Here is a 10532-nt window from a genome sequence, read left to right as displayed (position 1 = left end):
TCTATTAGGCTATAGCCAAAGCTTTTGCACATGCATGCCTCTCGGAGATCTTCGGTATGGCGAACAAAAAATTCTTTGCTTGTAGGAGGCTATATGGTCATCTAGGTCGGTGGTACTATCGTACAGCTTCAGTTGGGGAAGGTGAATTTGAGGGCATATCTGCAAGGGCAATGGCATCCACAAATGGCTACTGGCATAGCTCTAGGTGACTCTTTTTAGGGTGCTGGCATCCTTGGGATGCATTGGGCTTGTAGGGCTATATGGTCATTCAGGTCGTGGTACATCGTAAGGTTCATGTTGCGGAAGGTGAATTTGCGGGGCATATCTGCAAGGGCAAATGGATCCACAAATGGTGACTTGGCATAGCTCTAGGGTTGACTCTTTTTTAGGGGTGCTGGCATCCTTTGGATGCGTTGGATCATAGCTTCCATTTTGGCTAGGCACTTGGTTAGTGTTTGTTTAAGGGCGGTTGGTGTAAGAGCGCTAAAGTTTTAGAGGAATTGAGGGAACACCCATGGGTTGATGTGAAGGAGGTGATGGAGTGATTGGGGAGGTTCGTGTACCACTGGAGTGCGGGTCCTATTAGGCTAGAGCCAAAGCTTTTGTACATGCATGGCTCTCGGAGATCTCTTGGTTTGGCGACGATAAACATTCTCTACTTGTATGAGGCTATATGGTCATCTAGGTCAGTGGTACCATCGTACAGCTTCATGTTGGGGAACGTGAATTTACGGGGCATATCTGCAAGGGCAATAGCATCCACAAATGGCAACTTGGCATAGCTTTAGGGTTGACTCTTTTTTAGGGGTGCTGGCATCCTTAGGATGCATTGGATCATAGCTTCCATTTCGGTTAGGCACTTGGTCAGTGTTTGTTCAAGGGCAGTTGGTGCAGGAGCGCTGAGGTTTTGGAGGAATGAATGAAACACCCGTGGGTTGATGTGAATGGTCATGCCGAGCGGTATGGTTCAGGGAGTTGTGTTAGTTAGTGATTGCACAGGGTGTGTTTGTTGGCGTGTAAGGGGGATGTTTAATTGTTGGGATGGAATGGTTTGGGCGTGTATTTCGGCGACTGGGTTGGTGGAGCGGTGGACATTATCTTCTTAGGTCGGCTCGACCACAATTGTGGTGTGTTTGGGTCTCTGTTGGTGCAGATACCAGTAAAGGCGCCGCTATCTGGGCTTAGGAACAATTTCCTGGGTTGAATGGGGGTTCAGGAGGTGGACACATGATGTTGGTTGAATGACCAATCCAAAGAGTAGAATTGATTTACCTTATCTTGGAGAGCTTGATTTTCGGTGCGGATGGCAGCGTTCGCTTCCAGGGCTTGGTACTTGTTGTTGCTTTCCTACACCAATGCGGCGAGTGCTTTGATCTGGGTCGCTACGTCTGGCACTGCGCTTTCCGTGTGGTTGGCATGAGAGTTGAACAGAAGGGAAAAGGTCAACAACAGGTCTCTTTGGATCGTTTGATTGATAGGGCCCCACAGCGGGCGCCAAATTGTAAACGCTAAAATTTACAATTGAATGAAAGACAGAATCTTGTGGAATGAGCCACTAACAACCTAAATGGACCTGGGAAGGATACCTCTGAGGCTAGGGGGCGCTTTAGCGGTGTAGGGAAGTTGGATTAGACGGTAGGTTTGACAATACGAGAGTTGGAGGTTAGAGGTGATTTATGAATGCCTAATGAAAGGGTCAGCCTTTGTTAATATAGTGAACCTAGGGGGTCCGAATCCTTATAGGACTCTGAGTCCTACTTGGTAGGTGAGTTCTCTTTTCCGGAAAGAGATTAGATTTTCTGCCTTTATCAGTTTAGGCTTTTCTCTTTGAGTGAGATATAAATGAAGAGCCTGATTTGACAACATTGTTTGATGGGTTAGAAGATAATAAGTTTTACAAGATGCTTTCCCTGAGAATGAAGAAGAGGTTCTTGACTGGCATGCTTTCGGATTCAGCAAAGTAGCTACCTGTCAACGATATGGTTACCATACAATTTGATCATTTCATCATACGTTATCTCGACGAGACCGAGGCATAGAAATAGTGTCAACCTTCAGTTACTCTCGATATTGTATATTCAGTTACTGGACCAATGACCTGTATTATAAACTGGATAGAGCAACAACTCAATCCCACTACGGCCACAGTTTTAGTGTCATTGCCATTTACTGAATTGCGCTGTGAGATAACTTCTCTCATACTCGGGAGTGATGAATCCTTTGTCTATCCACCATAGTCTTAATACACTTCTTGATGTAGTCAATCACTACCGTATTGACAACTTTAAATATAACTGTGTTAGGCTAGTGTCAAGCTACACCAATCGGTGCACAAGGAACTTTGGTGATCTCAAGTCTAAGGATCACATGTACCACCATTCGTTAGAGGATTTGTTCCATAGACACTGGGGTTACCATCCATATGGAATCCTCTGGTGGGTCAGTCCAGTGAACTTGCCTACAGCAAGCACCCATGTGTTACACCAGGTTGTCACCAAACAACCTTGACAAGTGAGATCAGTCACTGTCTTTCGACAGGGTCGTTAAACACTATGATAGCCTTATCATATTATCTGTGCCCTTACTTTAGAATAATATTGGGGCTACGGGCGTTTCTAGAATGGCCACCATATGTGCTCATAGGGTTCTCACTATTAAGATTTGAAACACTTGATACCCTCGTCACGGTTCTACCATTCTAAGGACATATATCAATACATACAATGATGATTTACGCGATATAGTATAAAACGTCTTTTATTGATCAATGAACATTATTACAAAGAGTCAATTCTACAATAATTGATTGGCTCTAGGGCATCTACTCTAACAATCTCAACCCAAGCACGGGTCAATACGTCCTCCATGGTATTGCAGTTAAACTTGGTAAGTTCCTTGTACAACTCTCCATCTGGGAGTAGACCTTTCCTGAAGGCATCAAATGTGGTATCTTGGTTACAGTACGGGATTGAGACTTTTTTGCGGTTGAAACGTCCCACATAGTCTCGGAAGGGCTCATTGTTGTGCTGCCAAATTCGGTAAAGGTCGTTGGATAACTTCTCTAGTTTTTTGCTGCTAGTAAATTGCTCCACGAAGGTGTCCGTGAGCTGGGTGAATGAGGTGATGGAGTGATTAGGGAGCTTCATGTACCACTGGAGTGCGAGTCCTATTAGGCTACAGCCAAAGTTTTTGCACAAGCATGTCTATCGGAGATCTCTCGGTATGGCGACAACAAACATTCTCTGCTTGTAGGAGGCTATATGGTCATCTAGGTCAGTGGTACCATCGTACAGCTTCATGTTGGGGAAGGTGAATTTATGGGGCATATCTGCAAGGGCAATGGCATCCACAAATGGCTACTTGGCATAGCTCTAGGGTTGACTCTTTTTTAGGGGTGCTGGCATCCTTGGGATGCATTGGGCTTGTAGGAGGCTATATGGTCATCTAGGTCAGTGGTACCATCGTACAGCTTCATGTTGGGGAAGGTGAATTTGCGGGGCATATCTGCAAGGGCAATGGCATCCACAAATGGCTACTTGGCATAGCTCTAGGGTTGACTCTTTTTTAGGGGTGCTGGCATCCTTGGGATGCATTGGGCTTGTAGGAGGCTATATGGTCATCTAGGTCAGTGGTACCATCGTACAGCTTCATGTTGGGGAAGGTGAATTTGCGGGGCATATCTGCAAGGGCAATGGCATCCACAAATGGCTACTTGGCATAGCTCTAGGGTTGACTCTTTTTTAGGGGTGCTGGCATCCTTGGGATGCATTGGGCTTGTAGGAGGCTATATGGTCATCTAGGTCAGTGGTACCATCGTACAGCTTCATGTTGGGGAAGGTGAATTTGCGGGGCATATCTGCAAGGGCAATGGCATCCACAAATGGCGACTTGGCATAGCTCTAGGGTTGACTCTTTTTTAGGGGTGCTGGCATCCTTTGGATGCGTTGGATCATAGCTTCCATTTTGGCTAGGCACTTGGTTAGTGTTTGTTTAAGGGCGGTTGGTGTAAGAGCGCTAAAGTTTTAGAGGAATTGAGGGAACACCCATGGGTTGATGTGAAGGAGGTGATGGAGTGATTGGGGAGGTTCGTGTACCACTGGAGTGCGGGTCCTATTAGGCTAGAGCCAAAGCTTTTGTACATGCATGGCTCTCGGAGATCTCTTGGTTTGGCGACGATAAACATTCTCTACTTGTATGAGGCTATATGGTCATCTAGGTCAGTGGTACCATCGTACAGCTTCATGTTGGGGAACGTGAATTTATGGGGCATATCTGCAAGGGCAATGGCATCCACAAATGGTGACTTGGCATAGCTCTAGGGTTGACTCTTTTTTAGGGGTGCTGGCATCCTTTGGATGCGTTGGATCATAGCTTCCATTTTGGCTAGGCACTTGGTTATTGTTTGTTCAAGGGCGATTGGTGCAAGAGCGCTAAGGTTTTGGAGGAATTGAGGGAACACCCATGGGTTGATGTGAATAAGGTGATGGAGTGATTGGGGAGGTTTGTGTACCACTGGAGTGTAGGTCCTACTAGGCTAGAGCCAAAGCTTTTGTACATGCATGGCTCTCGGAGATCTCTTGGTTTGGCGAAGATAAACGTTCTCTACTTGTAGGAGGCTATATGGTCATTTGGGTCAATGGTACCATCATACAACTTCATGTTGGGGAACGTGAATTTGCAGGGATATCTGCAAGGGCAATGGCATCCACAAATGGCAACTTGGCATAGCTCTAGGGTTGACTCTTTTTTAGGGGTGCTGGCATCCTTTGGATGCGTTGGATCATAGCTTCCATTTTGGCTAGGCACTTGGTCAGTGTTTGTTCAAGGGCGGTTGGTGTAAGAGCGTTGAAGTTTTGGAGGAATGAAGGGAACACCCATGAGTTGATGTGAATAGTCATGCCAAGCGGTATGGTCCAGGGAATTGTGTTGGTTAGTGATTGCACAGGGTGTGTTTGTTGGAGTGTAAGGGGGATGTTTAACTATTGGGATGGCATGGTTTGGGCATGTATTTCGGCGATTGGGTTTGGTGGAGCGGTGGACATTATCTTATTAGGTCGGCTCGACCACAACTGTGGTGGTGTTTGGGTCTCTGTTGGTGCAGGTACCAGTAAAGGCGCCACTATCTGGGCTTAGGAACAATTTCCTAGGTTGAATGGGGGTTCAGGAGGTGGACGCATGATGTTGGTTGAATGACCAATCCAAAGAGTAGAATTGATTTACCTTATCCTAGAGAGCTTGATTTTCGGTGCGGATGGTGGCATTCGCTTCCAGGGCTTGGTATTTGTTGTTGCTTTCCTATACCAATGCGATGAGTGCTTTGATCTGGGCCGCTACGTCTGGCACTGCGCTTTCCGTGTGGTTGGCATGAGAGCTGAACGGAAGGGAAAAGGTCAACAACAGGTCTCTTTGGATCATTTGATTGATAGGGCCCCATGGCTGGCGCCAAATTGTAAACGCTAAAATTTACAATTGAATGAAAGACATAATCTTGTGGAATGAGCCACTAACAACCTAAATGGACCTGGGGAGGATACCCCTAAGGCTAGGGGGAGCTTTAGCGGTGTAGGGAAGTTAGATTAGATGGTAGGTTTGACAATACGAGAGTTGGAGGTTAGAAGTGATTTCTGAGCCTAATGAGAGGGTCAGCCTTGGTTAATATAATGAACCTAAGGGGTCGAATCCTTATAGAACTCTGAGTCCTACTTGGTAGGTGAGTTCTCTTTTCAGAAAGAGATTAGATTTTCTGCCTTTATCAGTTTAGGCTTTTCTCTTTGAGTGAGATAACGGGATCTGTTAAAGAGGAATATGTCTAGGATTTTGATCCTTGTTATGGATTGTTGGGTGAATGGGTTGGACCAGTTCAACTTAACTCGGGGGATGACCCAACTCGTAGAGCAGGTAGTTCCCAAGGTACTCTAAGTGTGGGCTCAATCGGGATTGGGCCAAGACTCGGGGTCGTCACATTAATGATGCTATTGGACCTCGTCAGTCCAAAACGAATTTTGGCCTATACATCTAAGAGCTATTCCCAGAGGACGAGAAACAAGTACAATCCCTTTGCAGACGAAGTTGATGATGGTAGTGCAACCAAGACTGAAACTACTACAAATTCAAGTATAAATGAAGAGCCTGATTTGACAACATTGTTTGATGGGTTAGAGATAATTAGTTTTACAAGATGCTTCCCTGAGAATGAAGAAGAGGTTTTCAAATTCCATGACTTCGGCTGATCTTGGCTTGGGCACTTGATGAGCTCATTGCTTTGGAAATTGTCAAAGCTTCTAAGTTTGATTTTTGTTAATTTTAGTAACTGAAATATTTTAAAGATACTTTCTAAGCCTAAAGATTCAATAATGAAAGAATTATGTTGGGCTGAATATTGTATCATGTCTGTTCGGGTATACAAATTAAATAGATTTTTTTTTCTGTGTTTTGTTGCCAAATTAACATCATAATCATGCTTTATGCACTTCTGATGGCAAAATAATTTGTTAGTTTTTTATTTATCTTACTTGCAACATATTTTTTCTTTTTTTGGGTATTCCCATGAAGAGACAGCATTTGTGATATTATTGCATTTATCAAATGTATAAAATTGATAAATAAATAACGTTCGCACAAACTGGCCTGAACACCCCATGATAAAAAACATAAAATATATATATATATTGTAGCTACTTGCAGTTCCATGAGAATCCAAAAGTATGACAAGTGAAGAATACTGAAAATTAAAACATGTACTAAATAGACATCTTATTAAGACCAAAATCAATCGATTGTGATGACTATATATGGCAACTAATCCAAATTGAATTCACTCGGAACAAAAAATTCAGATAAAAGTTAGAGATTTTATTCAACTTATATTAACTGAACAAGCTACAACAAATATACGTCTATCTGTGTCTATAGACAAACTTCTTTAGGTATTTAATATTTAGCAGACTGCCTTGATCTTACTAGCAAGTGCACAATGTGCAAACACATGGCACGATCTCAAGTCTCCGGCCAGTCAGTTACCAAATTGGAACCGGCAACATCAACCTGTAAAAAGTGGTTATCATGAGCTGAAGCACCTATTATTTTAACTATTTTCATTTATGGGCAAAGTCAATATGAAATCATACCTGAGCATTGAAATGAGAAGGGATTTCAAAATCTGATCCTGAAGCATCCGCAAGCTCATCACTGTGTCCTGCAAGTCCTGCTGCATATTAAGACAAGTTATTATCACTTCTTTTCAAGTCACTACTACTAAATTTCTTTCAATCGACAAGGTGTAAGATCAATCTCCAACAACCAATTGGTTTCTAGTTATAAATATAGGGAACCATATTACATCTAAAAAGTAAAGCTATTGAGCCATATTGCAATTAATTTTGGTTCCATTTCTTGGTTTTTCTAATTTTCATGTAATATACGCTAAAAGTTGCTTCCTACTGTAAACTTAAGTAGATATGCAGCACATATTTGCAAAAGAATTAAAGATACTGAGCCAAGTAGTGGTTGTGAATCTATATCATACAAATTATTTATAAGCAAGCAAAATACCTCTCATCAAGGTTCATCAATGAATCTCCACTCGATGGGCAAATGATTTGTATCACTCTTCCAACAAATACTGCTCATTGTTCAACTATTTTTGACAAGCATGAAATACAGTTAGCTATAAAAGTTGGGTTTACTAGCAGGAATTTAAAATGTCAATTAAATGCACAACCAAATGGAACAAACATGTAAAAACATGGAAGCCTAGAAGATTATGAAAAACAACATTACAACTAAAAAGCTAACATTAGTCACATATTATCCAACCAGAAAATGAAAAATTAAAAGTAAGTTGAGATGTGAAACATTTATATTGCAATACAATTTCAGTTTTTATCAACAGAGAGAGAGAGAGAGAGAGAGAGAGATGTGGTCATCGCTCATTAGGGTTTTCGTTCTCATGGTGATCTAAATAGTCCACAATTGTAATTCATCTATAGTTTCTTATAAGAGGAAAAAAAAACCATCAATGCAGATATTTTCAGTTTCTTTTTCCTTTTTCCTAGTTCTCAAGCAAATCAATATTAATACTGACACCATAATGACTGTTTTGGTTTTATTTAGCAGTAAGCAAGAATATAATAGCAATAACAACTCACTTTCAATTAATTTTCCACAACAGCCCACTTAAAAATGAGAAACAAGTTCTCAAGCGTTTCATTATCAAGGAGAATGAGAAAAGAATTACATTTTACCTTTCCTTTTTTATCATGGATGTATACTGAGGAACAAACAAGAAAGAAAAAGGAGAATCATGACACTCATTACAATAGTGAGTAAACAAAACCAAATACAATACAGAAGTTTTGTGGCAAGTAGATGCCAAACATGCAGAACACTATCATAATCAAGTTTCCCTTTCATTCTCTTCCCTTTCTATTCATCAATCAATCACTAGAAAATTTTAAAAGTAGAAATCTCAAAACAAAAATTATTTCCTTAGGGTATCACCTACTTAGGTTCCTAGTTCTATTAGGATAATAGTTTTTTAATTGGAAATACCAGTACTGTCCCAATAAAATGTTCAATATTTACTTGGAGAGCATCAACCTCCAAAAAACAAACAAGTAAACCAGGACTACTACAAAAGTAAGAGGTTTCAGCAACCTATCCTAACTAGTATCAATAGATAGGTTTGAGCCCACCATTACTTTTACCATCCAACAACACATTCCAATTCAAAGTAGTTGGTCATATTCACTAATTCTTTGTCTGAGTGGATAGGATCCACTAGACTAGTTCACCAAGCTAAATCCAAACCCTTGCCAATTCACAGCCAAAGACCTTTTGGATATACATACCAATGAAATATTGTAAATAGGAAAATTATGCATATTAATTCATCTTATCATCAAATTTTTGGATATTCCATATCAACAATAAAAAATGTAATTCCTTGACTAGTTGATTATACTTGAAATGAAAGGCAAATTTCCTAGCAAGGTTAAGGTGTGAGTGTGGACTATAGTTCTTAGAAAAATCAACACAAATGATTTGACTCAAAAGAGAAGAGTTTATATCTCATCATCTCTGAATGGTGCATTTTTTTGCAAAATAAAAGACTTGGGAGTGTTGACCACTTGTTCTTGCAATGCCCCTCTGCAAGATTTTTGTGGACGAATGTGCTTAAGGAGTTTAATCAGTTTTGGGCAACACCCTCTTGTTCTTTGGCTTTGTTAGGAGACATTGTTTTGGGAGGCAGAAGAAAAGCTTTTGTGTTATGGAATCCTGTAGTTATGGAAATTTTGTTCTAGGCAAGAGAGAAGAATTTTTTAAAATATAAGTGGGGAAGAGATCTTGTCTATGTGGATAAAGTAAATTTTTGAGATTCATTTTGGGCGTCTATTACTTCAGAATTCGCATTTTCTTTCTTTTCTATTCATCACAGTTGGGAAACTTCAATGGTGCAGCTAAAGAAATTTGTGAACAGGTATTTTTTTATGTAGATTTGATGATTACCTACATTACTTGGTGCCACAAAAAAAAAAAAATGGATAGAACTTCTGATTCTGTATCCAAGTAACAAAAGTTGTCTGACACACCTTTGAAGATAGTTAACTAAGAAGTCACAATCATCCAGAGAAGGTACAGTTGTCAAGTTCTTAATAAATGCCAACTTGCCATTTGGCGTCAACAAATGATTTTCGGTGCATAGCTACAGGCTTCATCTCACCGGCTTCCCTGATGTTGAGATACAGAAAATTTCAAGTAGTCAATCCAATTTTACATCAAAAATAAGTCTCAGGTCTTACTACTTCAATGGAATAAAAGTTTAAGTTTGTGTGAATCCACTACCCTAAACATAACAAAAAAAACTAAACAATAGAAGCAAATTTATATCAATATTTCAAATTTCAAATTTCAAAATCTTGCATCTAGCAAACTAGAACTCACAAATCATCTTGGTCCAAATAAACATATCTTTGACAGAGTATCAATAATTAGGGTTTGATGATGTATAATGTAATCGTTTTACAGATCAATCTAGTACAACCCTGAAAAATCCTCACCAAGTACATAAGTAAAATAGAAGCTATCTAAAGTTTCAATATTTTCAATCCAGAAAAAAGAGCAATAGCATATTATTTATTGTCTTCACAGAAGATAGATTTGTGGAAACTTACTAAGTTGAGACCATTACATTTGTATCAAGCTTATAAAATATGATATAAAAAAGGGGGTAGCGTCTCCAGAGATTGAAGGTGCTGCAGGTGCGGTGTCAAAAAAACAATGAGATTTTTTTTTTGAGGAAGAAAAATTCTTGATGTAGTCTCGTCGTCTATGTGCAAAAGTGTAGAAAGAGAAAGAAAGGCGTTGTCAGAATTGATTTTCAGGAAGTTAAAATCATTGTACATTTTGGATGATTTTGAGAATGGGATTCTGTATAGTTTGATATTTAGAATATTATCTCCCTGTTTCTTTAGACTAAGCTTTTATGATGCACTGATGGTTCAGAATTTCTGTAATTTCTTCTTCATTAATAA

The sequence above is a fragment of the Pistacia vera genome, unplaced genomic scaffold (genome assembly GCF_008641045.1).
Source record: "Pistacia vera cultivar Batoury unplaced genomic scaffold, PisVer_v2 Contig102, whole genome shotgun sequence".
Taxonomy (NCBI): Eukaryota; Viridiplantae; Streptophyta; class Magnoliopsida; order Sapindales; family Anacardiaceae; genus Pistacia; species Pistacia vera.
Note: the sequence above shows the minus strand (reverse complement) of the source record.